This window comes from Centroberyx gerrardi, chromosome 2 (assembly GCF_048128805.1).
Source record: "Centroberyx gerrardi isolate f3 chromosome 2, fCenGer3.hap1.cur.20231027, whole genome shotgun sequence".
NCBI classification, from domain to species: Eukaryota; Metazoa; Chordata; class Actinopteri; order Beryciformes; family Berycidae; genus Centroberyx; species Centroberyx gerrardi.
In genome coordinates, this window is record NC_135998.1 from 1,759,664 (window position 1) to 1,772,163 (window position 12,500).

The 12,500-nt window shown below is 43.9% G+C and overlaps 1 pseudogene; it reads right to left on the bottom strand.

Moving 5' to 3' along the window:
* Window positions 1-11,591: 11,591 nt before the first annotated feature.
* Window positions 11,592-12,385, bottom strand: LOC144542629 (28S ribosomal RNA; annotated as a pseudogene).
* Between the last annotated feature and the right edge of the window lie 115 nt (window positions 12,386-12,500).

Genomic DNA, 12,500 nt, shown 5'->3' on the forward strand with positions numbered 1-12,500 from the left:
ATAAACTAACCAGGATTCCCTCAGTAGCGGTGAGTGAAGAGGGACGAGCCCAGCGCTGAATCCCCGCCCGATGGGCGGATGTGGGAAATGTGGTGTACAGACAACCACTTGCCCGGTGTTGCTCGGGGGCCTGAGTCCTTCTGATTGAGGTTCAGCCTGTGTAGCTTTTGAATTTGTGAAGAAGATTATTCATTATTTTACATGGCATGCTACTAGACAGCTGCTTGCACTCTTGCTCCGACACATTGGGCACATTATTGTCCTGGTATCGTTAGCTGCTTAGAAAGCAGTTATTACGTTTTAGGAAATCACACACCTCAAGAATCAACATTTCCTCCATTTTTTATACTCAGTGACAACAGAATAAACTCTCATTTCACTAGTGAGGTGGTGTGGTGTTCACTGTAAGTCAACCCTCCCTCCCACCTCAGGGGCTTGGATACTGGTCACAGCGCCACCAAAGACGAGCTGATTTGAAGCAGCAGATGAAAGCCGTGGTCGCCGCCGGCAACGAGGTTGGATGCTGATGTTGCCCCTGTGACCTAGTGGTGGCCAGGAGGGTGTGTGTGAGGATAAATCCCTGTAGTTAGGAAACAAGACACACACACATCAGGAGCTTGTTAAGCTTGACCGCAGGATTTATTCTGTATAATTATTATGCACACAAAAACATTTCTTTAATATCATATCAAACTCTTGACTATGACTTTAAACTTATGACATTGACCTTGACTAATGACTTTGACTCCAGAGATGTGTAACTCAAATGCTCTATGACACAGTACAAAACCAAATAAAGTATAACTTGTCACTCTTTACATTACTATGCAATAACCCATACTCATATATACATTCAATATCAGTATAAACATTGTATCAAAAATGAATATCTATATTTCTTCTGTTTCATTGTTTGAAATATCCCTTTAACACAAAAATCAAAATAATACACAAAGTGCTTAAACAGTATAAACTCTCCTGTTCAATTCAGTCCTTGAAAGTATATATTTAGTCCTTTCATTTTAGTTGTAACACTATCAATATTCCTCAACCACTTTCTTTGGTTTAGTTCAACTTTACATTCAATATAACATAATACACTAAAACAAGAATACAGAAAGTGCAATAATCCTGTTAGTTCTTCTTTCAATTTCCTTTACACTCAACAAGTTCAACTTAGCTTAATGCATCCATCAATAGAAAACACACAAAAACATTACGGGATGCTCCTTTTCAGTAACAGAGTGAAAATGTTATGAAATGTTCTCAATACGCTTATTTTTAGACATGGTAAAGGCGCCATGTTTTCACCATCATGTTTCCACGCTCTACATTGTGCCATAAATACACTATCCATAAAGCCTTAGAATGACTCTATAAACCCTTAACAATTCCCTCATTACACATCAGAAATCACAACTCATGTGAATGGCTTTTGAGCAACCGAATTGTGTTGACTGTAAACTCACTCTATCATAAACTCAATAGGTTCGCTAGCTTAGCACATTAGCATGTAGCTTAATGTTCTCGATTACACATATGCACAAAACAAATTCTACTACTATTACTCTGACCGAAATTGATACACTCATGACCTAAACAACATGCTTAGCTTTCAAACTAGGTTGTGCTTTTACATTTTGGAGGAATATTAACCCACCTGTAGTTAGGAAACAAGTGACACACATCAGGAGCTTGTGGTGATTTATTCTGTGGTGGTGTGTCTCAATGGTTTTGTTTACCTCCCAAGCGCCCCATAGTGACCTAACGCTCGAGATAGATGACAGAATGTACAATGAAATTATATTTCCTTAGCCTAAAACCAAAAAAATTAAGGGGTGTCTATTTTTTTTATCTATTGTTTTTAAATAATCTATTTAACATATCCCTACATTTTCAAAGTCTATTTATCTCCTTATAAATATTAATCTTTTTAAATTCACATTTTAATAATGCATATCAGATTTTTAACTTTATACTCCATGAACTGTTTTATCTTTGTCTTTTTAACCCTTTATATACTATGAGCTATAATTACATTTTAACCCTTTACACTGACGTGACGACTGCTTTTTCGATCCACTGTGGCACACCAAGCCACTGAAGCCAGGGTAAGTTTCTTCCTTTCTTCCGTGGTAACTTATGTCAATTCATACCTTCCTGCATGATATCTCTAAAAATTGGGCTTAATGTCTTTATATTTGGTCTAAAATTGTTAAAGGTGCTCCGATCAGGATTTTTGGGGCCGATCACCGATCACCGATCGCTGGAAGCAGTATCCGCCGATACCAATCACCGATCACGGGGTCTATTTGAAGCCTTCTATTCATTGTGTAGCATTATTTATTTATTTAACTATTCTTAACAACATTGTATATTATTAAAATTAAGAAAGATGAGAAAGTATCATGAATTGACAACAGTTTATTGGCAGGCAACGTGCAACATATTCCACTCTCTCTCTTAGAGACAAAACTTAAACCATAATAGCCTACACTTGGTTATTGGGAGCAGCTTAGAGCTTAAGAAATATAGCTTTCCTGTGGAATAAAATAAATAACATTTTATAAAATAAAAATTAGAATAAAAGCTAAATGTGCACAACACACCAAGTTAGAACAATAAATTATATATAGGCCTACTGAGGCAACAAAAATCAATTCCAATAGATGGAAAACACAGGGCCTTTATCAATTTACTCCAACTTTAGAGACTATAAAAACTGCAACATAACAAAATATTTTTCAATATTAATCTGGATTGAGGGAGCAAACATTCAGGGTCAGAGTTAAAAAGTAAATATTAACGTTTTCAGTCCACTCAGTGGATACTGACTAGCACCTACAGTAGCCTATACACAGCTAATCTGCTAGTCTCGGAAACCCAGCTGTATTCCGAATAACGTTAATAACCCTTAGTTCTTCTTTTTGGGAATTCAGCCGGTCGTCTTCTTGGCATGGAAAAAAAAATATCCCTCAAGCCCGCGGGTGCAATGGAAGGCGAACAGGAACAGACGGGTCTGGAGAGAGAGAGAGTGAGCGAGCGAGACAGAGTGAGAGAGAGAGAGTGAGCGAGACAGAGAGTGAGAGAGAGCACGACACACACACACACAGAGAGAGAGAGAGAGTGCGAGAGACAGAGAGAGAGTGCGAGAGACAGACCGCACAAAGAGACTACTTCTGTTTGGATCTCTTCCCAACTCGTCTCTCCCTAACATTTTTGCAAATTTTTGTCTTTTTCAGACACCTGGTAGAACTGCTAGACCGGTGAAGCCATTTTAGCGGCGCGTAGAGAAATTGTCTCGCGTGTTTTGCGTCATTTGATCAGCTCTTCTGATCGGCCTTTATAGAGACCACCGATCAAACTATTTAGAACGAATATCGGCCGATAACAATCGGTGGCTGATCGATCGGAGCACCCTTAAAAATTGTCTTAAATTTAACTCTCTGACACCTGCAGACACCCTGATATCTCATGTCTGATGACGTAGTCAGTACTGTACATAAAGTTTTGTGTGGTATGTGAAAAATTTGTATTCTTGCATCCGGACAGAATATTAATAACTCCTGGATATTTATTTTTCAGGAATTGCTGCTCAGCCATTTACTTGAAAGGCTCCATACTATCAAGTTGGCTTAATCGTGCTCCTCTTGATCTTGATTACTTAGAATTTGTATGTTCTCAAGAGTTGGTTATTCTTAGTGCTGTCTCAAGCCAGATAGAGATTCCCCAGGATATAGTTGATGCACTTACTCAGGTACACCAGATGGCCTGCAGCCGAAATAAAAAGGAAACACAAATTATTGTTGCCCATGAGAGGGAGAGGATTGGTCGTCCAAGGACGATAATTTCTGAGGACTATACGTCACACCTTCTTGCCTTGGGATTACCTGTGACATGTATTGCCCAGCTGTTAGGGGTGTCTAGGTTTACAGTACACAGGCGCATGGCAGAATGGGTATTAATTAACTGTGAGGGAAAACTACAGCAGCTTGACTGATGAGGAACTGGACTCCCTAGTGTCAGTGATCCATACCAGCTGCCCAAATGCAGGGTATAGAATGATGATGGGTCTGCTGAGGGTGCAGGGACATAGAGTGCAGTAGGAGAGGGTTCGGTCCTCGATGCACTGAGTAGACACCGCCAGCATCGTCTCCAGAACGTCACAGCTACGCTGTGTGGTCAGAAGAACATACTCTGTCCCGAGCCCCAAGTCGCTGATGCACATCGATACAAATCACAAACTGATACGGTTAGTAAATTAAAGAGACACAGTGTGTGTGTGTGTGTGTGTGTGTGTGTGTGTGTGTGTGTGTGTAACTAAAAACAACTTTTCTCATTTTTCAACAACCAAGGTACAACATTGTGATTTTTGGAGGCATAGATGGCTTTTCCAGAAAGGTACTGAACATAAGATAAGAAATGATTTTCTATTACATTAATTAATGACATGAAACAGATAAATGTTTGAATACAAGGTTTTTACCCTGGTCTGGAAAAGCATGGAAAATGAATGACAATATCGGGTCATGAAAAGGATTAGGATGTGCACTTAGAGTCGGGAACAATATTGATGTCCATTCCTAAGAGACATATATTTTGTGCACATTTTATATAGTTGTCTGTCCACTGTCATTTGCCATATTGTTGTATTGATATTTAGAATGTCTTTGGCCTAGTTGACAGTCCTATAGCCATACATCATAATATGAATATTGGACACCAACCAAAACAATTCAGAAAATTGAGCATTTAGAATTGGGAAAACGTGTAGGACCCCTGTACATACACTTGGTAATATGTAGAATGGCATGATTTTAAATGAAATCTTAGTGAGACCATGTTAAGTACCCTCCCTTCCCTGTTTTGTGTTCTCACATCTAGATCATGTATCTACGTGTTTCAAACAACAATCTGGCATCAACAACCCTGGCTTTCTTCAATGAAGCAGTACAGAATTTTGGTTTGCCACTGAGGTAAAAACTTGCCATTTGCATGTGATGTCTGTCACTTTTAAAGTTCCAGAAACTATCCAACATAAGGCCTTTATCTGTTCAGATGAGACATAACGTAATTTTATAATATAGAGGGCCTCATGTAACCACTGTGTACTGTCCACTGACTGACTTGTATTTTATCAGGGTCCGGGGCGATCATGGAGTGGAGAATGTTGATGTGGCTCGCCTTATGTTCTCTGTCTGGGGAACAGGGACGAGTAGCTTCATTGCAGGCAAAAGCGTTCACAATCAGAGGTAATTATGAACTCACTTTTAAAATATTGTACATTTTTTTTAAAGGCACAATCTGCGATCTCAACATAAATAAAATATGTAACCCAGGTCACAAAGAGTTAACAGCATGGAAGTGCCTTAGCCAATCAGAACGCAGGTCCACAGCACCGTAGGCAGGCTAGACAGCTTACGCTAGTCAGACGCTGGGTGACACTGTAGGGAGAGGACCTGCTGCTGAACAGTAAAGATGTAACTTAGATAAAACAGTAAAAACACAATATAATGTTGTCAAATCAGAACGGTAACAGCCTGTACTTTGTTGTAGCTTGTAGGTGTATGTGTGTGACAGGCCCTGCTCACTGAAAACTGCCGAGTGACACAGAGGAACTCCGGAATTGGTGAGTCGCGGTAAAATAAATAAATAAATGCTGCGCCACGAGGTGCTAGGCTAGGCTAGCGAGTCCAAGTGAATAGGCCTAGAGCTAACAAAATTAGCAGTAAGTGATGAACAGTGCAATTAGCCGACTGTTGTAGAGCTCAACTAAAGTAAAGCTGTTTGACAACTCAACTGAAAAGAATATAAAAACGTGACATATGGAGTGTTTAATTGCTCAATGTTTTCTCTGGCTGGTAAAGCTACTGAACTGTTTAATACTGAAGCAACATAAGTCATTTTGTCAGGTATTTTATTTCATTGGTATAGTGAATCTGATTTAAAAAGAATAGAAGACATAACAATATTGCGTCAAGTTTACACTGTATAGTTTGTAATTCATGTAACATTGTTTTGCTTTAATTTTAAAAATGTATACAATGTTAAGTTAAAATAGAAATTAAGTTTCACTTTATTCAGGAATTCATTTACTTTAAAGGTTATTTAAAATATGTTGATTGTACAATTTACATTATATGTACATATGTTGTTGAAGTTAAAGGAATTAACAATTCCTGACAAATCAGAAAGGCATTTGAAAGGCAATTGATTAATGAACAATTCTGGCCATGTCAATGACTGCAGGTCAGGTTTTTTGAGTTGATTTGAAGTTGATGGCGAGCCAACCCAGACGAGACCTCTAGATCCCTGGATTGAAGGTCCCTGAATTGAAGAGCCAGAGCCAAGAACTGCCGACCTTACCCCTCTCCTGCCACGGCGGTAGGGTAAACATCATAAACTGCACAAGGCCAGCACCACTCTTACACTCAACCCCCAGCCCCGCTTGCACAACCCCAAATCCCAGACTCTGACTTTCCCCTGTTTTTTTGACTTGACTTGGAAAAGACACTTACCTTCTTCATTCTTCTTCAAACACATTCCCTGTGCCTGCGGAAGGACTGAGTAGTAACCATCACAAGTTTAAGTGAATGGACTGAGTATTTATACTATTGATATGGTGTATTATTGTGCCTTGGTTACAGTGATTTTGTTATTGCTGATACAGTGAATAGTGAACTATTGTAAGGTTGAAGTGAATTGTAAAGTGATAATATTGAACCGGGTATTGTTTTAATATTGTTACCTACCTAATGTTGGATCCAAATATTGAGAATTGAGGTTCGGAATTACCTATATTAGGGTGTACCCAGTCAGACAGAAAAGTAGTTGAAAAGAACTCAGTGGTTCAAAACCAAAGAAAGAGTGACAAAAGAAATAATTTGTTGCTGAGTTGAAACTGAGGTATCTTTGTGGAATTTAACTGTATACTGAACCCATGGTCATTTATTTTATTTTGTTTATTTTCAAACAATACAAGGTACCAGTTCATAGCTCTTTGTCTTGTGTGGTCATTGAATGTTGCAAATAGCCTTTTCTGCCTCCTGTTCGAATCTGGTATCCTCTGATTCTGGTCCAGTATAATTGTAAGCTTTACTAACGAATTATTGATTTACTGCATTACCTCTACTACCAGTAGTATTAGGAGCCGTGTGCTACACAAAGGTAGCTCCATCGCCTAAATTCAAAATTTATGATTTGTTGACATGTTATTATTCCCAAATTGATTGACAAGTCTCTTGATACTAAAACTAAAATAGACCAATATTTTCACTTGTAATCTGTTGAAAGTTTCATAAAACGTGATTTCCATCTATAACTCTAAATCTTTTGTAATGTATGTGAATATAGCCCTTTTCAAATCCAATGGCCAAAAAGTTCCTACATTGTCTTAAAATTCTCTTATTTTTCTTAATTTAATGTTTTTTGATATTTAAAAAGATATAACCACATAAAACAGATTTATAGGAAGTCTCATTCATTTCACCAAGATAGCACGTTGCTCTCACATCAGTATTAGCCCCTCTGCACACATTAAATATCGAATTGATTTTAAGATTCTTTTAATTACTTAGAAGGATCTGCATGATCTGGCTCCTAGTTATATCAGTGAACTACAGATCTATCTAACACCAGAGAGACCTCATAGATCTTCCAATCAAGGGCTTCTTACCACCCAAGAACCAAACTGAAATCCAGAGGTGACTGTGCATTTTCTGCCGTGGCCTCTAAATTCTGGAACAAGCTCCCCATTTCCATAAAATCTGCTGAGTTGAATGTTTAAATAACGTTTTAAAACTCGTCTTTTTACTGCGGCATTTATTGAATGTTGACTGATCTGTGTTTCTACTGTTCCTACTGCTATATAACAGTATTTGTTTGCTCCTGTGTATTTGTGCGTTTTCATGTACATGCATGTGTTTATGCTTGTGCTATGTTTGTGCTTTTCTATTTCTCCTTTAGTGAAGCACTTTGTAACTACAGTTTTGAAAGGTGCTATATAAATAAAGATTTACTGACACACCACATTTGCTTAAAACAGAATTGAGCGATTGTGGCGTGATGTGTTCACAGCAGTCACCAGCCGCTTCTATGATGTCCTACACTAGCTTGAAGAGGAGGGCCATCTCGATTTGTTCAATGGCCTGCACATCTTTTGCTGCCACTATGCCTTTATTCCACTTATTCAAGTCCACCTCAACATATTCAGAGATGGCTGGGATGGCCATCCCCTTTCAACAGAGGGGAACCTCTCTCCCAATCAGCTGTGGTACTTGGGGCAGCAGTATCATTCCCAAGAGTGTGATGAGGCTGGCATGTCTTTGATGCAAACGTTAGTTGGACCTATGACTTTTTATTTGATGTATTTATTTTCTTTTGAATTATTTTATCTTACAGGACCTGCACATTCCACAAATAGACTGGGAAAGCAGTGGTCTTGTACCCAGTCACCACCCCCTCTCCTTCCCCATTGTTGTTGTGTTGCACTGTGCGATTCATTATAGCTGGCACGAAAAAAGTCGAAAGAATTTTACAAAAGGAAACTTGACTGACACCCTGTGGTCAGTTGCTGTAATGGGATGATGTTGAAATTGTGATTGTGCTATATACGTTAATAGTTTAAATATATTGAAATTAAATATTGTTCAGTCCTGATATTCAAGTGACCATATGTCTTTTTACACCAAATATCATTTCACCCATTATAGTATTTATTGTTGTGAAGATTAATCTTCAGCTAGAGCATAGTGGTCATAGACATATTATCCAGCCACTATCAGCTTATATTAAAATCACCAGACTTTCCAGACAGGGTAGATCCCTGTGTGACCTGACAGCAAACTACATTCTATTGATCTAGCTTTAATTTTGATTCTTAAAACATCCAAAGATGGTAAACAAAACAGTCATTCCACAGGAAACCAAATATTGGGTTGAAAATGAAGAATTTAATTCAAAAACAACATACTGACCAGACCCTTCAAATCTGATAAAGAAAATAAGGGTGGAAATTAAAGGACTAACAAACAGGTTTGTGGCATTTCTGGTATACTTCTTGAAGCCTCTATGCGAGGAAAAACAGTGATACTAGAGTTTGTATAGCAATACCAAATGGTATATGTGCTAAAGTTTATAATCTGTAATGAATAAACAAGAACTATTCTACCACTAAGCTAAAGCTTAGTTTACATCACCGAGAAGCGGGGCCACTGCCCCCGCTATTACCCCCTCTCTGGTCCTGGGGACTTAGTCTCTGGCAGCTGAAAACCCAAACACCAGAGAGGCCGAGAAGCGGGGCCACTGCCCCCGCTCTTCCCCCTCTCTGGTACTGGGGACATAGTCTGTGGCAGCTTGAAACCCAAACACCAGAGAGGCCGAGAAGCGGGGCCACTGCACCCGCTCTTCCCCCTCTCTGGTACCGGGGACATAGTCTCTGGCAGTTGTGGAAACCCAAACACCAGAGAGGCCGAGAAGCGGGGCCACTGCCCCCGCTATTCCCCCTCTCTGGTACTGGGGACATACTCTCTGGAAGTTGTGGAAACCCAAAGACCAGAGAGGCCGAGAAGCGGGGCCACTGCCCCCGCTATTCCCCCTCTCTGGTCCTGGGGACATAGTCTCTGGCAGTTGTGGAAACCCAAAGACCAGAGAGGCCGAGAAGCGGGGCCACTGCCCCCGCTATTCCCCCTCTCTGGTCCTGGGGACAAAACCCAAACACCAGAGAGGCCGAGGAGCGGGGCCACTGCCCCCGCTTTTCCCCCTCTCTGGTCCTGGGGACATAACCCAAACACCAGAGCAGAGAGGCCGAGGAGCCCCCTCTCTGGTCCTGGGGACATAGTCTCTGGCAGTTGTGGAAACCCAAACACCAGAGAGGCCGAGGAGCGGGGCCACTGCCCCCGCTATTCCCCATCTCTGGTCCTGGGGACTTAGTCTCTGGCAGTTGAAAACTCAAAGCCCCGCTGCCCTGGGTGCCCACGGACCTTTCGGTGCGTTTCCCCCGGCCAACACGCCACCACTGGCCGCCTTGATACACCCTATCCAAGCCCCGGTTCCAAAAACCAAAAAAAAAATAAAAAAAGCTCCATGACCAACCACCGGGAAATGGGCGAAAATGAGGCAGACGGGGAAGCCCTCCGTCCGGGGAACATCCATCTGACCTCGGCCTCTCCTCCCGGAGCGAGAGCCGTGCTTTGGTCAAACGTGTTCCCCCGAAACCACAGCTCTTTTCCAGCTACATTTTCTAAGAGTAGGTCTGGAGGTACATGTTTTCAAAAACTGGGTTTCTGAAATCGGGCAGAGACCTGTTTGCAAAACCATCCATTACCGTGACACTCGCCCAAACACCAGAGAGGGGAAAACCTGGCAGTGCGCTCTTTCCCCTCTCTGGTCTTGGGGACTTAGGCTGTGAAAGGTGATAATTCGGCCAGGCTCCAGCCTGCCCTCCAGCTCAACTCTACCCCAATTTCGAGTGCCTTTTTTGGCCCCAGACACCGGGAATCGGCCCCCTATCTCCGGCCGGCTCTCCACCTCACTTCTACCCCAATTTTGAGCCCCTGCTTCGGCCCCCATCTCCGGCCGGCCCTCCAGCTCACTTTTACCCCAATTTAGAACCCCTGCTTCGGGCCCACACACCTGGGAGCGGCCCCCTATCTCCGGGCGGCTCTCCACCTCACTTTTACCCCAATTTCGAGCCCCTGCTTCGGCCACACACACCTGGGAGCGGCCCCCTATCTCCGGGCGGCCCTCCACCTCACTTTTACCCCAATTTCGAGCCCCTGCTTCGGCCACACACACCTTTACCCCAATTTAGAGCCCCTGCTTCGGCCCCACACACCGGGGAGCGGCCCTCTATCTCTGGCCGGCCCTCTATCTCCAGCTACTCCATCCCCGTCCTCCCTACCCGCCTGCCTGCCTCCATCATGGGTAAACAACCTCCAGGAGTTACCCACCCTCCAGAAACCTCAGCACCAGCCGAACCTGTAGGCCGACTCTTAAGCACCCCTCCCCGGATACAAGCAGACTACCATCCGCCCAAACTTTCGTGCCCCTGGTACACCAACTTAAACTTTCGTGCCCCTGGTATTCCAACTTAAACTTTGGTGCCCCTGGTACACCAACTTAAACTTTCGTGCCCCTGGTATTCCAACTTAAACTTTCGTGCCCCTGGTACTCCAACTTAAACTTTGTGGACCTGGTACTCCAACACTATTTCACAGCACTGTCATTTTTCTCTGTGCTCCTGGTACTCCGCCTGTTTCCTCCCCACAGCCTAAGTGTAACAGCACTTTGTCAATTTTTAAACAAAATATTTCTTTCTGCTCATGGTACTCCCTGGAGCTCCAGGGAGGTAGGAGAGCACTGTGGCAGCTCTGCCCGAGGCTGTGCGCCCCTTCCTGGGCAGGGCTTTCACCCAGAGCCCCTGGTGGTGGTTGGACTTTAACTTTTTTTTTTTTTTTTCTATCTGCTCCTGGTACTCCGTGGAGAACCAGGACACCGCCCCACGAAAACCCCCGCCGCGCGACGCACGAGGCGCCGCGGACGAGAGCCCCGTGAGGCGGGCCGCATGCTGCGCTTCCGGCGGCGGAGAGAGGAGGGCGACGGGGCGACTGCTCCCCCCACCCGGGCCCACGCCCTAGGCTTCCGTGCTCACCGCGGCGGCCCTCCTACTCGTATGGGTATGGGCCTGACGCTCCAGCGCCAACCATTTTCAGGGCTAGTTGATTCGGCAGGTGAGTTGTTACACACTCCTTAGCGGATTCCGACTTCCATGGCCACCGTCCTGCTGTCTATATCGACCAGCACCTTTTCTGGGGTCTGATGAGCGTCGGCATCGGGCGCCTTAACCCGGCGTTCGGTTCATCCCGCAGCGCCAGTTCTGCTTACCAAAAGTGGCCCACTAGGCGGCTCGCATTCCACGCCCGGCTCCAAGCCAGCGAGCCGGGCTTCTTACCCATTTAAAGTTTGAGAATAGGTTGAGATCGTTTCGGCCCCAAGACCTCTAATCATTCGCTTTACCAGATAAAACTGTGAGACTCTGAGCGCCAGCTATCCTGAGGGAAACTTCGGAGGGAACCAGCTACTAGATGGTTCGATTAGTCTTTCGCCCCTATACCCAGGTCGGACGACCGATTTGCACGTCAGGACTGCTACGGGCCTCCACCAGAGTTTCCTCTGGCTTCGCCCTGCCCAGGCATAGTTCACCATCTTTCGGGACCTATCGCATGCGCTCACGCTCCACCTCCCCGACGGTGCGGGCGAGACGGGCCGGTGGTGCCCCCGACCCCACGGGGCTGGGATCCCACCTCAGCCGGCGCGCGCCGGCCCTCACTTTCATTGCGCCACGGGGTTTGTTGGACCCTCTGACTCGCGCGTGCGTTAGACTCCTTGGTCCGTGTTTCAAGACGGGTCGGGTGGGTTGCCGACCCCTGATGCCTGTTGTACGTGGGCCGATCCCCGCCCGGGCGACGCGGTTGGAGCGCACTGAGGACAGTCCGCCCCGG